Source organism: Neolamprologus multifasciatus, chromosome 23 (assembly GCF_963576455.1).
Source record: "Neolamprologus multifasciatus chromosome 23, fNeoMul1.2, whole genome shotgun sequence".
Classification (NCBI taxonomy): Eukaryota; Metazoa; Chordata; class Actinopteri; order Cichliformes; family Cichlidae; genus Neolamprologus; species Neolamprologus multifasciatus.
The window spans coordinates 28,607,315-28,629,739 of NC_140460.1; the positions used below are offsets into that span (position 1 = coordinate 28,607,315).

General features: G+C 39.7%; 1 protein-coding gene and 1 long non-coding RNA gene across 4 annotated transcripts in view; both read left to right on the forward strand.

The window, feature by feature from the left end:
- Window positions 1–22,425, forward strand: part of ncam2a (neural cell adhesion molecule 2a) — a 401,748-nt gene that overhangs the window by 185,549 nt on the left and 193,774 nt on the right. The gene's annotated exons all lie outside the window — the stretch shown is intronic.
- LOC146491883 (uncharacterized) lies at window positions 660–21,841 on the forward strand. Its single transcript, XR_014872543.1, has 2 exons — window positions 660–18,359; window positions 18,403–21,841. It is a non-coding gene; the product is annotated as an uncharacterized LOC146491883 (long non-coding RNA).

Below are 22,425 nucleotides of genomic sequence, written 5' to 3' on the forward strand. Positions count from 1 at the left end.
TTAAAGGCACTGGAAAAGTCAAGAAACAGGATCCTGACCGTGCCTTTTCCCCCATCGAGGTGTGAGTGGGCTCTATGCAGGAGGTACAGGATGGCATCCTCCACTCCCACACCCGCCTTGTAGGCGAACTGTAGTGGGTCCTGGGCATGTTGTACCTGTGGTCGGAGGAGGTTGAGGAAGAGCCGCTCTAGAGTCTTCATAAGATGTGATGTCAGTGCCACCGGTCGGAAGTCATTCAGCTCATTGGGCCGGTTCCTTTTGGGGACCGGGACGATGCAGGATGTCTTCCAGAGGGCGGGCACTCTCCCCAGTCGCAGACTGAGATTGAAGACTCGTTGTAGCGGCTCCCCAAGTTCAGCAGCACACGCCTTTAGCATCCTCGGACACACCTTGTCCGGACCTGCTGCCTTTCTGGGGCGAAGCTTCCTCAGTTGTCTCCTGACCTGATCCACTGTGACACTGGGAGATGATTGGAAGGAGGGGGGGGGGGAGATGTCCTGCTGCTGAGAGAGGGATTGGAGGAGGGGGGTGTCATCATAGTGTCAGGAAGGGGGGGAAGCAAGGGAGGTAGGAGAGTGGGGAGAGGGCTCTGTAGTAAAGGTGAGGGTGAGGGTGGGGGGGTTGTGGGCTGGTCAAACCTGTTGAAGAAGTTGTTGAGTTAATAATTAATACTAAACGTCAGGTTAGGAAAGATGTGGACAAACAAAATTTAATTTTAATCTAATGTTGATGCTACAGTTTAGACCTAAATCACAAAAGTAATTACCAATGATGATGAGAGAAGCACATTTATTTGCAATTCAATTTTTAGTAGTCCCTTATTGGTCATGATTGTATAAACATCATTATGTCTGCACGTCATGAAGGTTTCTGCAAATTTCCCAGCAATATATCCATCAGTGACTGACTAACAAACCAGCCACCTTGGTAATGTTCTCATTGGATGAAAGCAATACCTACTGACAGGAACTCAATTTGATATTTGATAAAACTGATTAATAAAGACTCACAAATCCATAAACTTGATTCATATTCTGAAAAATTTCTTGGCATTCCCAGGAACTGTAAGTACTGACACTTTGTCAAAGCTGCTGTATCTCACCAGAGCTCACAGGGTGTCCATTGGCATCCCTGCTGTGACACATTGTTTTGTTTTTTTTATAATTAGTGAGACTAATGTGTCAGTCCCAACTTGTCACACATATACAACTGTAACGTGGCAGTGCTTAAGCCTAACCAAGAAGCAGGTCAAAGCAAATGTAATAAGAGTATAACAGGGCGTATATAAAGAAAACAAAACACAAAGCTCCCAAAATTTGACAGGAGCTAGAGTCTCTAGGTCTGGCTGGGAAACTCTTGGCTTCTTAAAGGGGAGTTTACATCCTTTGAAAAGTGTCTATTGCCCAGGCCATTGCATCAAAGCATATAAGCCAAAGGACGCCTTGTTTGTCTCTTTGTGAATCCAGTATCTGACAGAATGGCGATATTTGACACAATGAGATGAGAATGCATTTTTCAGAGAAATTGAAGAAAACCCTTAAAGGGCATGCTTTCCACTCACACATAAACTCAGAACTTTTAATAACTACAACAGTGTTGATGATCTGTTAGATTATAATGTATCATCATTATTCCAATGTAAATTAATTATATATCTGGACACACCTATGTACCTTATATTAGCGGTCCCCAACCCCCGGGCCTCGGACCGGTACCGGTCCGTGAGTCGTTTGGTACCGGGCCGCGAGAGTTGAGGCTCAGGTGTGAAATGTATAGTTTTCAGGTTTTTTTATCAGTCTTCAGCGTTATTTTGTTATTGTTTTTATCGTTTACTCGGTTTTCCTGGGTCTTTTCACGTGTGTTATGAATAAATCGTCTTTTTTTCCAGTACCTGTACTAGTTTTATTTTGTTGTATTTATCCACGACACCTTAAAGGCCGGTCCGTAAAAATAATGTTGGGCATAATCCATGGCGCAAAAAAGGTTGGGGACCGCTGCCCTATATAAGACATGTCAGCAGGTCTCCAAGTGATAAAGCCTTCCTAGTGTGTTACATATACAGTTATGTTAAAAGGAAAGTTTTCACTCAATTCAATAGAGTTCTGTCATAAGCAGAGATGGGCAGTAATCTGATTACTTTTTTCAAGTAACAAGTAAAGTAAGGGATTACTATTGGAAAAAAAGGTAATTAGATTGCTGTTACTTTCCTGTAAGCACGCTGCATTACTGAGTTACTAAAATTTTTTTGTGAGAGTGTCTCATGACAGTGACGTAAGCGAGTGCGACGTTCGTGGTAACAGCTGTGTGCAGATCAACAATGAATAACATATTGAGTGTGGGAGAGAGTATGACCGTGCAGCGTTTAAAGCGTGGAAGTACTGACCTTACTTTGAGTTTGATTCATAAAAAGTGACAAAAACATTAGCGTCTGAGGTTCACTGCGTGGGAAGAAAACTTCTTTTTACAGCGAAAAAAACCCCTAAACTTCCGAGCAAGCACAGAGAGTACGCTGCCACAGAAGGGGAAATTCACAGAGAAACTGCCGGATCCTTCCACTGACCGCTGCACACCTGCACCAGGGTAAACCTCCGACTGCCCCACTCCTAATATACAGATGAAAATAGAGCAACAGGACCGCTAGTCTTTGATTTCTTTTATTTTCTGCTGTGTTTGACTTGCATCTATTTGAAAGACTGAGTGTAAACACAAAAAACGATTTTATTTTATATGCTGGAATGTGCAGAAAATAGGTTTAAATATTCAACTAATTTCTTCCAGTCAGAGAATGTTGCAGATAATTTAACGTTTGCTTGATGCATAAAGTTAAAAGATTAAAACTAATAAAACAAGTTTTAAAAAGAGACTTTTCCATTTGATTACATTTTAAATGATGGATTATGCATAAAATGTAGAATTGGGCTGAAAGATCTATCGCTTTATTACCTATTCATATTGCAAATCATGTTTTTAAAAAGAAACTATGTAACTAATTACTTTTGAAACTAAGTAATCAGTAAAGTAACGAGATTACTTTTTGGGGGAAGTAATCAGTAATTAGTTACTGATTACTTTTTTCAAGTAACTTGACCAACACTGGTCATAAGTACACTCATACTGCTACCTTATTAAAAGGCATATGTTGGTCTCGAGCATTCAGCTAGGTGTTAAAACAGTGCTACAAATCTGAACAAACTCCAAGACAGCTGGACCAAACTGGAGACTCTAAAGGCCTCAATTAGCATGTTAGATGTTAAAGTTCACGACAGTACAGCTGGAAAAAGATTGAATAAGTGCAGCTGGTTTTGGAAGGGTTGCCATGAGAAAGTCCCAGCTCTCTACATAGTACATGGCAGCATGGCTTACCTGTGCGATCGGAACAATTCCCGGGACTGCTGCAACAATATCGTTTGGATACATGAGAGTAGAGATGCTTCATGTATGTGAAAACCACCACAGCATTTCAGCACAAACCATAAGCACAGAGGTAATGATTTCGGTTTGTTTTGCCGGCATAAGACCTGGGCACCTTGCACTCACAGATTCAACCACAAACTCCTCAGTATAACAAAGTATTCTAGATATTTGAAAGACCATCTGTCCAGCAGCAAAAACTTAGCCCCGACTGGGTCTTACAGCAGGACAATGATCCTAAGCACAGCAGCAAAACAGAAAAGCTGAAAAAGAAATGAATTAAGTTGTTGCAGCGGCCCAATCAAAGTCCAGATCTCAAACTAAAATGCTTTGGGACCTTAACAGAGCTGTGCATGAATGAATACCCACAACCCTCAATTAACTAAAGCAGTGATGGAGAGAAGAGATGTTTTTGTTGCAAACAAGTGGGCATTCCTTCACAACAATATATGACAAAGTCATCCCAAAAAATATTATGAATGAGTTTATTGATATTAAAAGTGCTGTGCACTGTGCTGTGTTTTTCACAGCATTGCACAGAATCCTACAAAAACTTTCTTTGTCACATAACTGTAGCAACAGGGAAAGTATCATTGTGCAGGATGAGTTTTACCATCAGGCCTGTCAAGAAAAAGAAGGGTAGTTCCAACTGTTTGACTGTTAAGCTTTATTTTTGTGCCCTTCCGCTCTTTTACCCCATACACTACACACACTTTAAATTTAAACAGTCACCTCAAGCTGAAGATCCAGACTCCTCACACACTGATGAGTAAGCAAACCCACACTCAAAGCAATATGAGCTAAATTGAATATTGATTGTTGGTAATCCATGTGCGCAGGCTCTGTATGAAATAGTGGCAAAGAGAGAGACTGCGCTGTACTCGCTGATCTCCTTCAGCTAATTCACAAAACTCCCCTGAGCAGTTGTGTTTTCGGAGTCCATCATGACCGTAGCGATCGCCTCACGGTCACATTACCAGGCCACTCTGAGAAAGCCAATCACAGCCATCAGTGTATGATGGCAAAATTGTGGTCCAATTTTTATTTTTGGGGAGAATCTATCATATTTACTGCCGCATCAAAGAGACGATATTCTATAGCACATGAAGTGGCTTAGGAAATATAGCAGGGAGTAGTTAATGAAGCACATTACAGTGGAGAGATGACATGGATTTCGAGGGCTTGAAATTGGCACCACAGATGCTCATCAAGCAATCAGCACTATTTGGATGTAATTTTATGGTAATCCTTTCATTTTCTGAGCCATTTTGTTCATTTCATGGATTGTAGACACGACTCTGAAGAGACTCTGGGAGAAAATGGCACATGGCACACAATAAACTGAGCTTCTAAATTCAAATGAGAGGAATGCGTCTCTGTTGAAAATTCTACTCCGAGTCACTTAACAAATAATTGTGTGTAGCATATGAATGAATACACAAGTTTCATTTACTCCAAACGGGAGTGGTGGTATTTATGAAGGACGCGGACGCGTGTGAAAGGAAGTGGAATACGGACGTGCAGACAACAGCTCTGAATCCACACATCATGATCCATTTGGTAATTTAGATTCATTTTGATCATGTTCTGCGACCTCGTGTTGCGTCCGTGAGTAGTTCTGATACATCACGGCTAAAAAAGAATCAAGAGAATTGCATTTTACCTTTAAAAAGCACTTAAGTTTTTTTTAATAGGCTTATGTACAATTAAAAAAAATAAAAAAATCAACTCTAGTTGTTTACTAAAGCCCACATTATCACTGCTAACACTTTTGTGTTAATTTTGAAGAGGCGCCAAGAGCCGCATTAGCTCCATGAGTGGACAAACAACACTCCAATCAGCTCTTGCCAACCATACTTGCTACTGCCAAATCCAAAACCTACCAACACTAGAAGTTTCTGTGCACCATCAATCATCCTAATAGTGCATTTGTCATTTTCAGATTGCCCTTGTGGCGTGTTACAACCGAGCCACCTGTTATCTCTGTGATTGGTGAAAGTTGGGGAATAGTGTGGTTTCAGGAATTCTCAGAAGGAAAGAAGAAAAAACAAAGCAAGTTGACAATATTTCAGAGATAAAGTGTTTGTCATATTAATTGTTAACAACTGTTACTGCTGTGCTGCATATTTATACAAGCCGCTGCCTGCTGGTGTAGACTAATTAATCCCAACCCCTGCTGATGTTAACGTGCAGCAGTCAATTGATTTTAATAAAACAATGCCTGTAACCAAAAGGCTAGGTTGTTAAGTAAATTCAAGCTAACTTGTGCATTTAATATGTCAAGATATTTATTACACCGCTGTTGTGGGCGATCCACTTACACATGACTCATTTAGCTGAGATTGCAGCTCAGTTGTTTGATGAGCCTGTAATGTGAGGGATAATCCCTTGTGACCTGTGTAGCTGCTAAAGGAATACCTTGTAAAGTATGAGCGACTGCACCGGCGGTGCATCATATATTGAGCTCTATTAATCGAACTATTCTGAATACGCTGTTGTGCTTGGAATTTTTTGTAGCACCAAAGTCAATTTTTATACACCATTTTGCTGCCATAAAAGCAAATTGTATTTATTCACAGCCGGTAGCGGTCTTCAACAAACACATCATTTACTGGCGTTAGAGTAAAAATCTGCATTGCTGGTTGCTAGAGAAAAAACAAACTAAACCTCCTTTTTTTTTCAAAAAAAAAAAAAATTACACTGTATGTATGACTTATTGTTAAAGATTGATATCTTTAATAAAAGCAAATGGACTCAAGGCCAATTACTACGGACAGAGGAGAAGTTGGAAGGCATTATAGATTAATTAAAAGCGTTGGCTTGAGTCTTTTAATGAGAGTGGGAAAGGTAGGAAAATGCAGCCTTAAGACACACGCGTCATTTATTGTTTGATATAATTTTTGAGGTATTACATTTTGTAGATAGACATTAGCTAAACAGTACTGACATGAAAAATTATTTCTAAACACTGCAGCCATTACATTAAAGTTTGATAATGTGGCTACAACTGAATGCTATTGACACCGTGCTCTGTATCTGCCGCTAGACATTGGTGCATATTTTATGTGTAATTGAGAGCACAAATGTATGGGGTAAATATTCAAGGGCACACAGAGAATAAATTAATGTCTTCACCCATAGGCAAATTTGCCTCAACTGTCATAAAATGCCTTTAGCATGAATATTTTTTTTTTCACAGTATGCAGTGCAAAAGTCCAGGAAGCCAGGGTTTTTTGCTATTTTTCATAGTGGTCTTAAGCAATAGTTCTACAGGATTTCTGAAGGCCTTTTAAAGTTTGGACATTGGCTACTTTTTTACTCATTTTGAGTACGTCCTTGTCCCCAAGCATTTCCAAGTACATTTTCTTTCTGCTTATTAACCTAATTAGCACTGACCTGTTTGTCAATCAAGTATATAAAAGGCACTCAACTCTAAGTTGGCATCTGTTTCACACCTACACATAACAGACAATTCTGCAAAAGCATGTTCTGTTTCTTTAGCTGAATCTGTGAAAATGTGAAAAGACAAAAAAAAGATAAAATTGTTATTTTGCACCAACAAGATGATTCACAATGAGCTTGGCATATCGCCAAATAGTGTGCAATGTGTCCTTAAACAAAAAAATAGGAAACCGGATAAGAGGATAACAAAGTTAGATTTGGCGAGCCTAATAAGCCATCTACAGCATATAGACACTATTTGAACGTCATGTCACAACAGTGAGTGCCTACAGCCATGTTTTAGACAGTGGAGGCTCTGTCATGGTTTAGGACTGCATTTCAGCCCATTTCCAGAGTTGTTTCAAATGTTGCCAAAATTTATGGAATAACGAAGGCAGAAAACTAGCATCAGATTTTGATCCGCCATGCAATATCATCTTCTTCAGTTAGAGGTCGCTCAAGGCTTTTGCACGGTACTGTATTACTATATTATAGTGTAGTTTTTGTTTTTTTTAATGTAGCCACTTATATGAAATTTAATGTAACAGAACCTTTTTGACACTGAACAGGGCTGTTTCTGAAATATTTGCCCTTCTGCTGATAGCTGCTGCAACGCACTAAAAATATACAATGTAAAGTATAAATGCAGCACATGCATGCATAATCTTTCTCCTGGGCACTGATCCACATTTGCCAGCCACAGCCTGACTGCAGCAGAAGAGTAAATATTTATATGGCAAATCCATTTGATTTGACTTTACACAGATGTCGAGCTGTTTGTTGGGATTTCTATGAACATTGTATCCTGCACTGTGAATCAGTAATGAGCTGTTTTTGTAATGTTGGTAAAGGTTTAGCATAGTGTGTGCACCACTAATTTAAGCTACGTTAAAGATGTTATTTTCTTGGATTGCTACTGTATGCCCTTTTTATATATATCCATCACTGAGATCCTTTCACTTAAAAATACAACAAACTTCTGCATATTCCTGCTTATTCTTAGATCTTCATTTAAGAAATCAGTCTTTTAAATAAACATTGGCATTGGAACGCTTTAATTAAATGGGAAAGTAGTTTGGGCCTGCTATTCCCTAAGGTCAGCCTAGATCCCAAGACAGAAGAATCATTTACAGCGATGCGACACATTGGGGCATTTTCCCCTCGAGTTTGTTTTCTAACAATGACAACAAACCGCAGCATGACTCCAAAAATAGTTGGTTTTTCAAAGCTGATGTCCATGGGCAATTTTCAGCTTGCTTTTGGAACAAATTGCTGATCTTTAAAAAAAATGGTTCATATACAAGGACTTTGAAGTACAAAATGGCTCTTATCAACTTTTGCCAGCTGTTTTTAAAGGCGCCTGTTGTTGTGTGTATGCGTATGTTGAATTTAAGGTTTCTCAAAATTGCCTTTCATTCATGCAAATCCCTGCCATTGAGATTCAGCGTGCATCAAAAGTGCATTTACCCAAGAGACAAGCAGATTTATCGCTTAAACAAAGTCAGAAAAGAAACTTGTGAGAGTTTCAGGAGATTTTGTGTTAGCCTTAGCAAGAACTATTTAATTTAAAGGAACTCATGGTTGGTTTCAAGGCTAATGGTTTGCTCAAAGATGAACGTTGTACTTTTCATCTTAAGAGCTTAAGGTAACTAGCAAAACAGTAAGACAAATTACAACATTTTCCCAAGGTTTGCAAAACCAGCCTGTGTGAGAAACCCATTTCAGCTACTGAAAGATAAGTGCAAGTGAGTTTGCTGAGCAAAGAGTCTCATCCTGGTAATAAATGTAAAATGGGTGTTTAAGACAGGATGGCGGAGATATTTCCTGGTTGTTGGATTATTGGCTGCAGTTGGAATGATTCAATTAACACTTCCGTGGATGAGATTAAGCTCAGACTCGACCCTGCTCCCACCCACACCTTGCTTCTGTAATGTAAACTTCTGCAGCCAGAGGAATTCATTATGGTCAGTCTTAATCCATTTTCAACATCATGAAACATGAAAGTGGTCTGAGTCAGAAGTTGGCTCGATTTAATTAGACTGGCTCACCAGATCGCTATCGGAGAGCTTTATCAGAGAGACAAGCGTTGAAATCTGTGAGTACAGATTATTCTTAGATGTTGTGATTACAGACTACTTAACTCTCCTCAGCTGAAAGAAAAAGTGACATTATTTGAATGTTTTATGGATGACAGGTTGAAGGAGATTCCGATATAGATTTGGAATTACAGTGCTGTGCAGATGTCTAGAGCCAGCTCTCATTTCTTTTTTGTTTTCAAGGAGCCAAACTTTCTTGTCATTTTTTAACGTGGAGGATAAAATAAGAAGTGACTGAGCTGAAAAGCTGTTTACAGTATAAGATGTATCAAGCCCTTGGATTGTTCCATCTACTATCACCAATGCCTTTTCCTAGATGATCTCACTGAAAAGATGGCTGTAGGAAGGGAAACAGGAGAAGAGGCTGAGGTAAAAGAAATTACGTAAGAAGTGGACTCAAAATCAGCGGTACAACAGTGAATGTCTACAGCCATCTGTCGAAGACTGTAGAGGTTCTGTTATGGTTTGAGGGTACATTTCAGGGAGAGGTGTTGGGGAACCTCTCAGAATTAATTGAATTATGAATGTGGAAAAGTATCATCAAATTACCACCATGCAAAACTATCTGAAAGCATTTTTGATCAAGACAATGATCTGAAACGCACTTCCAATGCAATAAAAGCATACCTGGAGAGAAAACACGGAGTGAAACACTATGAGCCGTGGATTGGATTCCCCAGTGTCCAGACTTTGACATTATTGTAGATCATGTTGACAGAGAACAGAACAAAAGACAGAAATATCCAAAAAGAGCTTTGAATACCCTTCAAGAAGCCTGGAGAACTATTTCTGAAGACTACTTAAGAAATTACTAGAAAGCTGCCTAAGAGAGTTGAGGTTTTGTTGAAGAATAAAAGTGGTCATAGCTAATATTGACTTTCAAGCTTATTAGCCTCCTAAGAACGAACTCTTTCTTGGCATGCATTTGGAATTTCTCTTTGCTATTTGGGCTGATTGTGTATAAACAAAGAATTACGTAATTTTTTTTTTACCTGATTTTTGTTTCTGAGAAAAATGAGATTCATATATGAGGACATTCAATAGAACTGTGACAGTAAAACGTCCTCATAAGTGGCTATCAGGGTTTAGGACTGGTTTTGTTTTGGGGGGGGTTTCATCTTATTCTTATTTATTTGATAGATATTCAGACAAGTGTATTGTGTATAGCTTATATGTGACTGAATGAATAACCTCTGCATGAGCTTAGGGTGAGCACTACAAAGGCTTCAGCAGAGGCTAAATTGGTGCAGCATGCAAATCGAGAATGTTATTTGGTCTGAAAAGTAATGCAATATACATCTCTCAAAGGTTATTCATATCTATTAGGTCACATTTTGTCATGACACCAGTTGAGCCCTATTCCATAACCACCACTTTAAAATTGATCTAAAAAACCTAAATTTCCGTCTTTTGATTTGACTCAGGGAATAAAATTCCTCTGAAAGGTTTCTATAACATTCACACTTTTATCAAAATTACATCTGCTGTAAGAGTATGAATAAATGTTTAAATATTGAGATAAGCACTGGGCTGAGAGAGAAAGAATAATTTTCACCTCTGTGAATCAAATGCTGAAATGAGAAAGGTTTCATGCTCCTACTGACAATACTAACATGCTAATGTCTGTCAAGGTCATTTGGCATGCTAATATTGCTAATTAGCAAACATTTAACAACTGACTGATATATTAATGAGGTTGATATATCAGATAATATTAGCTATTTGTTGATATATCGGTATTTGCATTTTTACAGCCAATAAAGATAAAGGATTAAAGTAAAGAAGAAAGAGTAGAAACACCCTTCAGGCATGTCACAAGTGCTGGTGTTGCATAGTTTGTCCATCAGAGGGCACTCTGCAACTTGCATGCTGGCAAAATGTGTTTTAAAATGCCACAAAATAACAACCAGCTGATCTTCAAGCACAACCAGGAAATGCAGGAGAGATGTCTCTTGGCTGTGCTATGTCTCGTTTAAATGCCACATTATGCCACCAGAAGAAGTGGGTGGGGAAAAGGAGGTCTGGATTTCCCTGTATAGAGTGCTGCCCCCATGACCCAGACTCAGTGTGAGGAAAAAAATTGATAGATTGATGAATGGATGGATGTTGAAGAAATTGCATTACTTTACATTAAGGTGGTATTAAATAAAAAGCCTGGGAATCTCTACATTTATTATAATTCATCGTAAAAGGGATTACTGCCAATTCTCATGGCATCTATCAAGTAATTCTCTGGACATTTTCACTCAGAAACACTGATGCTAAACTCAAACTGGTGCTGAAGGAAAAGAAAAAAACCTCTATTATGTGGAAACCATGACCAGCAAATCAACAATGCCTTCTTTAGAGGCTTGCCAGTGACAACAAAGATCCATGCATGCAACTGCATGTTATGTTGCAACTGTTATTTTTAGCTACAATTTAAAAGAGGTGTTCGTTACAGGCTCTTTCTCCAGCATGTGTGGCCATCTAGCTAAGGTGCTTTTATTTTCACTTTGAGTTTTTCTCAAAGGCTTGAGATGCTTCTATTTTTTTATGAGGCTTCTATTTTTCTGTCCAATGATGTGATGTGACGAATAGGACTGTCAGATATATAAAAATATGCTAAATTAATTTATCACGGGATGATAAAGGGATGTGGCTGTGCTTGTGTTTGCACTTGTGCGAATGCTGTAGGTGGCAAGAGCATTCTTTCACTGCGTTTCATCAGTCTGAGTCGTCACAGAGCAGCTGAAAATGCTCATTTGGCTCACTTTCAGAGGGTGAAACTCATTTAGTTTACCCTAAAGATTGGCTGATATGTTGACAGATTAATGAAACAGAAGTAAGTGAGGGAGCATCGGTTGGTGTTTAGGCTTGAAGCTGCAATTGATATGGCACAGAATCTTAAGATTCCAGTGTGACTGTCCTTTGTCCACCAACGTCTCTATTCTCAACCGTATTGATCACCTGGTCAGAGGGTTTTGAAATCATACTCACGAGGACCAGTGAGCATTCAAGAGCACTGAGATGATTATCACTTATTATTGGCTTGGCACTTCCACTGGACAGCTGAGGTAATTAACAGGAGAGAGGTAGGAACATCGATAGCTGACTGCCTCTATTAATGCATTACCTAAGATGTTATTACTATGCCGAAAAGGGATGTTAGTCTTTGCCATGCTGCACATATTTTACTCAATGATGTTGTTCACCTGCAGTTGTAGTCGTTTTCTTTTTCAACTAGTATTCCAGTTGCACACAATTTAAGCCTGGTTGCAAATTTTCTCACCTACCTTATTAAATTAAGTTTGCTAATGGCCATGTCATCAGAGGTTTACCTTACTTTATTTTTAATAAAGATTTCCTAACATCATTTTTAGCAATTTATTTATTTTCATCTATTTATTATTTATTTTTATTTATTTATTTATTTTCAGCAGGGGATGATTTATCTCATTAGTGGAAAAATCTTTTGGTACAAGAGTTGTTAAATATTAATGATGATTTTAATGATAATAATATCTGAGAGAGGATTCTCTGCCATATATTGTATTGCGAGGATAGCAGCATGTGGTACTAACGATTTCCTGTATCTATCCTGGTGGCAGTGGAGCTGAATACTTTTGTGAAGGGGAAGTGCTCCGTTGACGTCCAGTAAGTGCTGCAAAGGATGGTCAGAATTATCCATAATGGATAATTATAATGGCTTCAAAAGTGTCCAGTTTACACCTAATTAAAGAGACAGACTTCCTGATCAAGTTTCTTCAGTCTGCTGGTGTGTCACCAGCTACTGATCCTGCCCTCCCAGCAGACCACAGCAAATTACATTGCACTCACTACAACTGAGCGATAGAAAATCTATATAATTTTGCTGTACAGATTGAAGGATCTCAGCCTCCTTAGTAAGCACAGACTCCTCATCCCCTTCTTATATACAGCCTCTTTGTTGGTCTTCCAGTTGAGCCTGCTGTTGCTGTGGCTGTTGATCACCATCTCTTCGGTCTTACTCACATTCAAGGGCATATGATTTCTCCTGTACCACTCCACTGCTACTGCTCATCACTAATACAGCCAACCACTGCTGAATTGAATATAAGATGCACAAGGTGAACAGGAATGGAGACAGCACAGTCGCCTGGGAGAAGCCTGTATTGCACGTCACTAAATCAAAACGACCACTGCCCAGTCTCACATACTGTGGCATGTTTGTCAGTTATCAAATGAGGTGGTGGACGTGTTTACTGACAATACCTGTAGCATCTTTGCAGAAGCAGCTACTGAATCATGTTAGAAATGGCAAAATCAAACCAGTGGAGTCCTTACTATTAAAATGGGAATATGTTTCTTTTTGGTATGGAGATGACTGCTCCCAGATTTGGTCTTGAAGCAAACTGCAGAGGGTCAAGAGATGTTTTCACGTTGGCCTTACTTGGACCAAGACTCTCTGTCATCCAACTGATGAGTGGGAAAATGAAAAGGGAATTTCTCCTGTTGGCACAGGAATGACCACTTAATCATGACTAGAACATTAAACTGCATTATTGGAATGCATTTCCAATTCAGCGTTTACCTGAGGGGTCGTTAAATGTTACAGCTTTAATTAGACTAGCATGCTATACGTGGGCTGTAACAGCTTCACACAGGAAATTATCATAGATGGGTAGTTTGCATATCATTAAAAACACATAAAAGCTATTTGTCAGCCACCATTTCCCAATCTGTATTTATGTACATGCAACACCAAACATGTTATTAAAAAGTGGGTAAAGACCCACTAAGATTAGCTAACACAAAGGTTGGCTAATATACTACTAGCTAGTAGTTTAGCTACAGAGAAGAAGTGGTCATTTTGTTTCTCCACTGTCTTACAATCTTCCTGATGTGTGTCTGGTTACATTTACAATATCTTCAGCTTCCCATGATGCCTCTTCTGTAACATGATAAGAGCTAAACAACAGTAGCAGCAGTAGGTTTCAAGGATTCCACAAACACATTACACCCTGAGCTTCACATTCTTGTGAGGCTAAAAGTAAATGTGTATGTGTTGTCAAAAGTTTTATAAAGCAGTGTTGCTGTAACACAAAAACATGCTGAGCTTCCAGATGTAATCCAAATCTCACAGGTTAGAGAAAAAAATCCTTTCTAACTCCAAGTGACCAACAGCAGCTCTGGCATCATCACAAAACTTCCACTTTCAGTCAGAAAGGGATCATTCCTTAATCCTCAGCCATCAGAAATGCCATCGATTGCCTGTAAAGCTTGATTTTGATTTTTTTTCTTCATCTCCTCCTCTCTTTCTTTTTCGCTCTCCTTCTACATCCCAGCTGTGATGGCTGAAGGCTGTCAGGAGCTGCGAGGATCTGAGCTGTTGCCAGCATACATGCACATCAAAGTGCGCCATCTGTCCTGTCTCCACTTGGCCATGCAGGACAGACAATAAACACAAAATAATTATTCAACAGAGTAATTACACAACAAGTAGGACTATTAAGCAAAATAGACCTAAAATATTAGTTTGAGTGTTTAGCTTCATGGTCTAAAGCATCTAGCTTCTGCCTTTTCATTCATGTCTTTCTTTTTTTATTTACTCTCAAATTATCTCACTTCAAATAATTTCGCCATATCCTGCTAAACAGAAATTGAGACTTTGAAAATGAATCTGAAAGATTAAAATTAAGTCACTAGAACCTATATTTGAGTGAGAAAGCTCACTTTGATAAGCCGCTTTACCACTCTGGTAAGGTGGAGAGTTCATGCTGTAGAGAACTGCTAAATATTCCATTATGCTCAGTATTTGGTTTTATCAGGTTGTCAGAAATACAGTGAGAGGAGCTTGAAGAGGACACTGATAGCAGTCATGCTAGTACAGAAATAAAAGTTATATGCTCTTGTCAGAAACTAGTGTTTACGCAGCCACGTAGTACTGTACAGCATGTGTGAGATTAGACTTGTGAAGTGCTCTAGTATAACAGCATAGTGGGGAACAGTGTGCTTCAAGTACTGTAATACCGAAATTGAATAAATTAGAATTTGTGATTTGTGTTTGGATTCAGTGCAAAATGGCCTCTCAGGCTCTCAGGAGTTAGTGCTGCATATATAGTTAGGTCCATAGTTTGTTGGACAAAGAGATCATTTCTGTAGGTTTGCTTCTCTACACCACCATAGTGGACCATATAGTTAAGACAAGACTGAAGCACAAACTTTCAGTTTTAATTCAAAAGGTTTCTTTTCTTTTCTCTTTTTCTGGTTTGCTTTAACAGTTTAGAAGTTACAGGCATTTTTACAGCTAGTCCCTCATTTTCTCAGGCTCAAAAATAAATATAAGGATCATTTTTAAAACTTGGATGAAAATCCTTTGCAGTGAGTGACCTGACATCTAGATCCCATGACACCACCAAGTGCTGCGTTTCCTCCCTTGAGATGCTCAGCAAGCACTTTCAGTTTCTGCTTGTTTGTGGGCCTGTGTGTACAGTTGTCTAAAATAACTAAAAGGCATTCACTGTTGGGTTGGCTCAGGTAAGTGACTTGGCAATTGAAGAATATGCCACTCATTTGCAAGACAGTGGCAGCTCTTTTAGGTGTTTTGGCAAAAAGTCTAAGCTAGTCTTCCTGTTGTTTTCACCTCGTTGTAAACCATCTCCGTTTCCATTGGTGGAGGTGACTGATTGTAGACTTTGACAGTGACATACCTACCTCCTTGAGTGTTCTTGACTTGGTTAAAGCCTGTGAAGTGTTTTTTTAACCACAGAAATAATTCTTTCTTTATCCACTTTAGTCATCTTCTGGGCTGTTTTGGTATTGCTGAGCTAGCCAATCCATTTCTTCTTTTTTAAGCATATGCCAGGTTTTGTTTATGTTTTTTTTTTCTCTGATTGGTTTGCTTTGGTTGTTGCACTCACATCTCTTTGGGCCTCATATTTAAAATAACAATTAAAAGCTATGGAACTTCAGATAATTTCTCTGCTTCATTTGTCATAAAATAAAGAGACAATAGCCCTTGCCTGGCCATGAAACTGCTTGTCAGTCAAAGTCAAATTAAGCACTGCTGCCTCACAGAAAGGCTCCATCCTGAGTGAGATTCCACCATCAGGCCGCAGCCTTTCTGTGTAGAGTTTTCACGTTCGCCCTGTGTTTGTATGGGTTCTCTCTGGGTACTCCAGCTTTCTCCCGTACTCCAAAGACATGCAGTTAGCGGGGTTCGGTTAATTGGTTATTGGTGTGAATGTGAGTGTGAATGGTTGTCTGTCTCTAGTTGTTAGCCCTGCAACAGACTGGTGACCTGTCCAGGGTGTACCCTTCCTCTCGCCCTATAATAGCTGGAATTGGCTCAAGCCACCCTGGGACCCTAACAAGGATAAGTGGAATAGAATGGATGGACCATATAAAGCTAAAATTCTCCACTCCATTCACATTTTAATGATACAAATTAAAATCCACTAAGGTTGTATATAGAGACAAAACTATAAAAGTCGTATATTTGTCCAACAAATTTAGGATCTACCTCTTGACACCAATTTGGTCCCAATACTAATTTTAAATAATATATAATCGGGTATGAAAGAAATCAGAAGGAAAAACATAAATTCTCTGGAAGGTATGTGTTCAGATATGTACATTCAGGTATGCAGCAAGCTAACCAGGCAGTCCACATCAGAGTATATATAAGAGAGGTCTGGAACTCTTACCAAGAGAACTAAAAGGAGTAATCTCAGTTCAGTTCAGTTCATTTTTATTTCAGACATATACATTCACCAACATTTCATAAAATCTTTCCATGTACTTGTTTGAAAAGGAGTAGGCAGAAGTATATACTTATTTAGCCCTACCCTCTCAGGTTTATCTGCCTGAGTAATTCAAAATAATGAACAGGTCAGATATATAATTAGAGTTAGGTCTTGTAGAGCTGTTAAATCAATACAGTACAGCATCTTAATAAATTGTTTAACTTTACAGGCAACTGAGAAGCACAAGGCAAATGGAAAAACACTCAAATGATGCATAGAGTCTTCTGCTATTGATTTTGTTCTGAAGCAAATTTATGTGCTTTTACTGCCATTTACTGTATAAACACTTTTTTCTACCTGCTTCACTGTTTTATTAGAAATGATGAGTAATTTTATTTCAGACATCCAGACAGCTGCTGAAACTCAGAAACAAGATGAAAGTACTTTGTGTTTAAAGGATCGTGTCAGCAGGACTAGAAAATGGCATCATGTTTTAAAGAACAGGATAATTGCTATACACAGATTACTGGTAGGTTTGTTACTAATAAGGTCTGATGCTGAAACCTTGATGTTCGCACAGTCGGATCTTATAGAAATGAAGACATCAAAGGATCAGGGTTCACGAAGCAATCAATATTTGAACAAAAGAAGAACCAAGGAGTTTGCAGACTTTATAGGGATTACTTCAGAGAAACAGTTTGCTCTTGTTTTCTTATACTGGAAATCTTGCAGGTTTGTACTTCCCCATATCTGTTTGCCTCTTCTGCAAAACGTAAAACATGCCTTTACTTATCCAAAGTGATAGGTGATTTAGATGTACATGAACTTCTTTTGAGTCAAAACATCGGAAGAAGAAGATGAAGAAAAGATCATAGAAGCAATCTATGTATATGTAAACAAGGTGGTATTGGTATACCCGAATATTGTGGTGATCAGTAGCATAATTATCTCTTAGTCAGAGATTTGATCATTGCCGGATCAACATCGTTGGAGGTTTGTGGTCATTTTTTTCCACAAACCTAAAACACAAGGGGATTTATTAGCATGTGCAAGGTTTCTAGATTAGTACAATCTTAGAGTATAGAGTGGTGTTTTGGGCCAGTGGGCACTTTTTGTTCAGTAGCAAGTGTGTAGGACAGAGCTGGACTGGCCATCGGGCATACCAGGCATTTGCCCGGTGGGCCGATGGTGATTTTTCATTTTTATGGGCCGATGGGTGGTTTTTGTTTTTTTTTTGGGGGGGGGGGTTTGTAACGGCATAAACAATGAAAGCTGGTAAAAATAACTCAATTGTTTAGTGGTGGTTTCTATGGCAGAGCTTCCACAGAGACCAGCAGGTGGATGAGGGAAAGGAGAGGCAGGAGGAGGAGAGGCCCAAGGTGGCCGCTGGTCTGAGTGTCGGGTGAACTGAACTTCAGGTAAGAAGTTATGACCTGCAGTCTCTCTGGGTCAGATATAAACCAAGTTTAGGTGGAGTTTATTTTCATTGTGCTGACTTTTTACAGTCAGTTACAATAACTCGTACTGCGTACTAGCTAGCATGACGGAGTTTCTATACAGCTGGGTGGGTGCTACGATGTTACTGATTTGCTTTATTTTATTCATAAGTTATTAGAGTTGCCAACCGTCCCGTAAAAAACTGAATCGTCCCACATTCAGAGAAAATATTACCCGTTTCTTATTGAGCTGAAAAGGAACACAGTTTGTCCCGTACTTCAGCTACAATGGAAAAAGATACAAAGCTGGAGTTATTCTGTCGTTACGCTGTCAGCTGCCTCTTCTTCTCTCATTCTCTCTCTCCTGTTGCTACCTCAATAATGAAACTGATCAATAATAATGGGTTTCTGTATATAATATATAAAATAAAATAATCAAACCTCCGGCAGAACCAGGCTCAGGGAGGGGCGGGGCCATCTGCTGCGACCGGTTGGGGTGAGAGAAGGAAGACAGGATAAAGACATGCTGTGGAAGAGAGACAGAGATTAATAACAGATACGATTCAATACAGAGAGGTCTGTTAACACATAGTGAGTGAGAAAGGTGACTGGAAAGGAAAAACTCAATGCATCATGGGAATCCCCCGGCAGCCTACATCTATTGCAGCATAACTAAGGGAGGATTCAGGGTCACCTGGTCCAGCCCTAACTATATGCTTTAGCAAAAAGGAAGGTTTTAAGCCTAATCTTAAAAGTAGAGATAGTGTCTGTCTCCTGAATCCAAACTGGAAGCTGGTGCTTCCAGATTGTACTCTGTGGTACAATAAGTGCCATCTCTAAATCCATTTGTCTCCAAGCTGAGCTTATTAAGACTCCACATCTTGACAAGAGCCAAAAAAGAAGCCACACTGAAGCCTGCCATTCGTTTTTGTTGAGTAACCATCATTTTTTTTTACATTTCTCTTTTTCCATGGGGATTTGGTAGAGAGCATTTAGCCTTACATCAAAGTTTTATGGTAGCTCTTGGGGGGGGGGTTGTCTGTGCTGTACGGCAGTCCCCATGCCGTCCATTAGCAACCGGCAGAACATGCTTGGCCTGATCCAGTCCTTGCCTTCATGTCTTTTGCCATTTTCATAGTCACGTAGAAGAAATCACAGTTCGCTGCAGCTGGGTTGCTGTGACATAGTGTGATGCTTCAGAGCAGGTCAAGTGGCAATACACAAAACTAGTGCTGCACTTCTTTCTCATTCCTCAGAATAAGAAAGAAGTGCAGGCTTTGGTCTCTACGGGCAGGACCAAAGCCTGCAGAACTCAGCTTAGCCACATCATAGCAGAGATGAGAGACAGGAACATGTGATAGATAGCATTAATGATCGCTGCATTTAGGTGAGCCCTTCTGCACTCATTTTAAATGCTCTTTGACTTGCGTGGCTTATTGGTACACGTAATGGAACTTATTAGTGTTATTTATTAGATCAGTACTTTAACTACTATTACAAGCCAAAATGACTCTTGTTAGAAATATCTGTAGGGTTGCATGGATGCATTTTTCATATCTGAAGATTAATGACTGCTTATTCTTATATGTCAAATTTCAGAAAGCGTGGGAAAATTTATGCTTGTAATTCTCTTAAAATGTAACCCCCACCCACCCCCAAAAGGTGGAAATTGTGGCCTAGAGAGGTAAAGCAAATAAACAATGTAGGCATAGAGAAAGTTGAAGAAAACCGGGTAATACCTTATGACTGTTGAACAGCTCATCTTCAAGCAGGCTGCTCTAACCTTTCACTCTTCTTGGAAGTCTTTGCACTGGATTTTAAAAACTATTTGCAGCCATTTAGCTACAAAAGCATTAGCGAGGTCAGACACTGATGTTGAGCAATAAGGCCGGGCTCACGCTTGGTATTCTGCAGTTATCAATGCAAGGTCAGAGCTCTGTAAAGGCCAGTCAAGCTGTCTTTCACATCAAACCTGGAAAACCAATTCTTTTGGGGCCTGGCTTTGAGCACGGGGGCATTGCCGTGTTGAAATGGGAAAGGGCGTTTCAGCCACAAAATTGTTGCGTCCAGTATTGTATAAAATAGAATTGCCCCTCACCAAAAGTTCAGAAAATGACACTTTTATCCACAGACTTTCAGCTGTTCTGTGTATGTGTGACAATAAGAAATGTATATAAAAAAAACCCAAAGATTTACCGAAAGACTTTTGGCAAGCAGTTGGCAACCCTCCACTTACATGCAGTTACTTACATGTTCTGTAGCTCTTCAGGTAGATATTAGGCACCTGGGTCATGGTTTTGACACACACATACAGTGGCTTGCAAAAGTATTCGGCCCCCTTGAACTTTTCCACATTTTGTCACATTACAGCCACAAACATGAATCAATTGTATTGGAATTCCACGTGAAAGACCAACACAAAGTGGTGTACACGTGAGAAGTGGAATGAAAATCATACATGAGTCCAAACATTTTTTACAAATAAATAACTGAAAAGTGGGGTGTGCGTAATTATTCAGTCCTCTGAGTCAATACTTTGTAGAACCACCTTTTGCTGCAATTACAGCTGCCAGTCTTTTAGGGAACGTCTCTACCAGTTTTGCACATCTAGAGACTGAAATCTTTGCCCATTCTTCTTTGCAAAACAGCTCCAGCTCAGTCAGATTAGATGGACAGTGTTTGTGAACAGCAGTTTTCAGATCTTGCCACAGATTCTCGATTGGATTTAGACACCAGACAGGTCAGAGATAAAGTTATTGAGAAATTTAAAGCAGGCTTAGGCTACAAAAAGATTTCCCAGGCCTTGAACATCCCACAGAGCACTGTTCAAGCGATCATTCAGAAATGGAAGGAGTATGGCACAACTGTAAACCTACCAAGACAAGGCCGTCCAGCTAAACTCACAGGCCGAACAAGGAGAGCGCTGATCAGAAATGCAGCCAAGAGGCCATGGTGACTCTGGACGAGCTGCAGAGATCTACAGCTCAGGTGGGGCAATCTGTCCATAGGACAACTATTAGTCGTGCACTGCACAAAGTTGGCCTTTATGGAAGAGTGGCAAGAAGAAAGCCATTGTTAACAGAAACCCATAAGAAGTCCCGTTTGCAGTTTGCCACAAGCCATGTGGGGACACAGCAAACATGTGGAAGAAGCTGCTCTGGTCAGATGAGACCAAAATGGAACTTTTTGGTCAAAATGCAAAACGCTATGTGTGGAAAACTAACACTGCACATCACTCTGAACACACCATCCCCACTGTCAAATATGGTGGTGGCAGCATCATGCTCTGGGGGTGCTTCTCTTCAGCAGGGACAGGGAAGCTGGTCAGAGTTGATGGGAAGATGGATGGAGCCAAATACAGGACAATCTTGGAAGAAAACCTCTTGGAGTCTGTAAAAGACTTGAGACTGGGGCAGAGGTTCACCTTCCAGCAGGACGACGACCCTAAACATAAAGCCAGGGCAACAATGGAGTGGTTTAAAACAAAACATATCCATGTGTTAGAACGGCCCAGTCAAAGTCCAGATTTAAATCCAATCGAGAATCTCTGGCAAGACCTGAAAACTGCTGTTCGCAAACGCTGTCCATCTAATCTGACTGAGCTGGAGCTGTTTCAGTCTCTAGATGTGCAAAGCTGGTAGAGACAGACCCTAAAAGACTGGCAGCTGTAATTGCAGCAAAAGGTGGTTCTACAAAGTATTGACTCAGGGGGCTGAATACTTTTGCAAGCCACTGTGTGTATATATGTGTATATATATATATATATATATATATATATATATATATATATATATATATATATATATATTTCTCGTGAGAAAAAAATCGTTAAATGAATTAAAAAAATATATCAGATGCTACAAGTCAGTTAACTCTGGTGAATAAAGAAATCTGCTTTTCTGGCCTCTGAGGCCTCTGAGCTTTTCTACTATCCAGAGTACACAACATCCCACTCATTCATTCCTTTGCTTTTTCACTTTTGCTTCGACTTTCTTGTCTCTTTTATTGATGTTTGACAAGAGTTTTTACTTTCCTTTCATCTCAGCAGTTAGCCCTCCCTTTACCCTTCTTGGCTTTGTTTCTCCTCTCGCTTCTAGCTGCCCTTCTGTCTCGCTTTCCTTTGGCTCTCGCAGGCTCTCGTGTCTTTAACAAGCCAATAAGGGACAACTCAACAAACATTCCATCACATTAGCATGGGGGACTGGGGCTAGGGATTGTGTTAAGCTCAGCATTAGCCAGCCTGCCACTGCTTTAATTACGTTTGCTCAGCACTAGCTACTGCTAATGGCTAGCTCCGTGCCACATATTCCTCCAAAGAAGAAGGGCGTGGGAGCC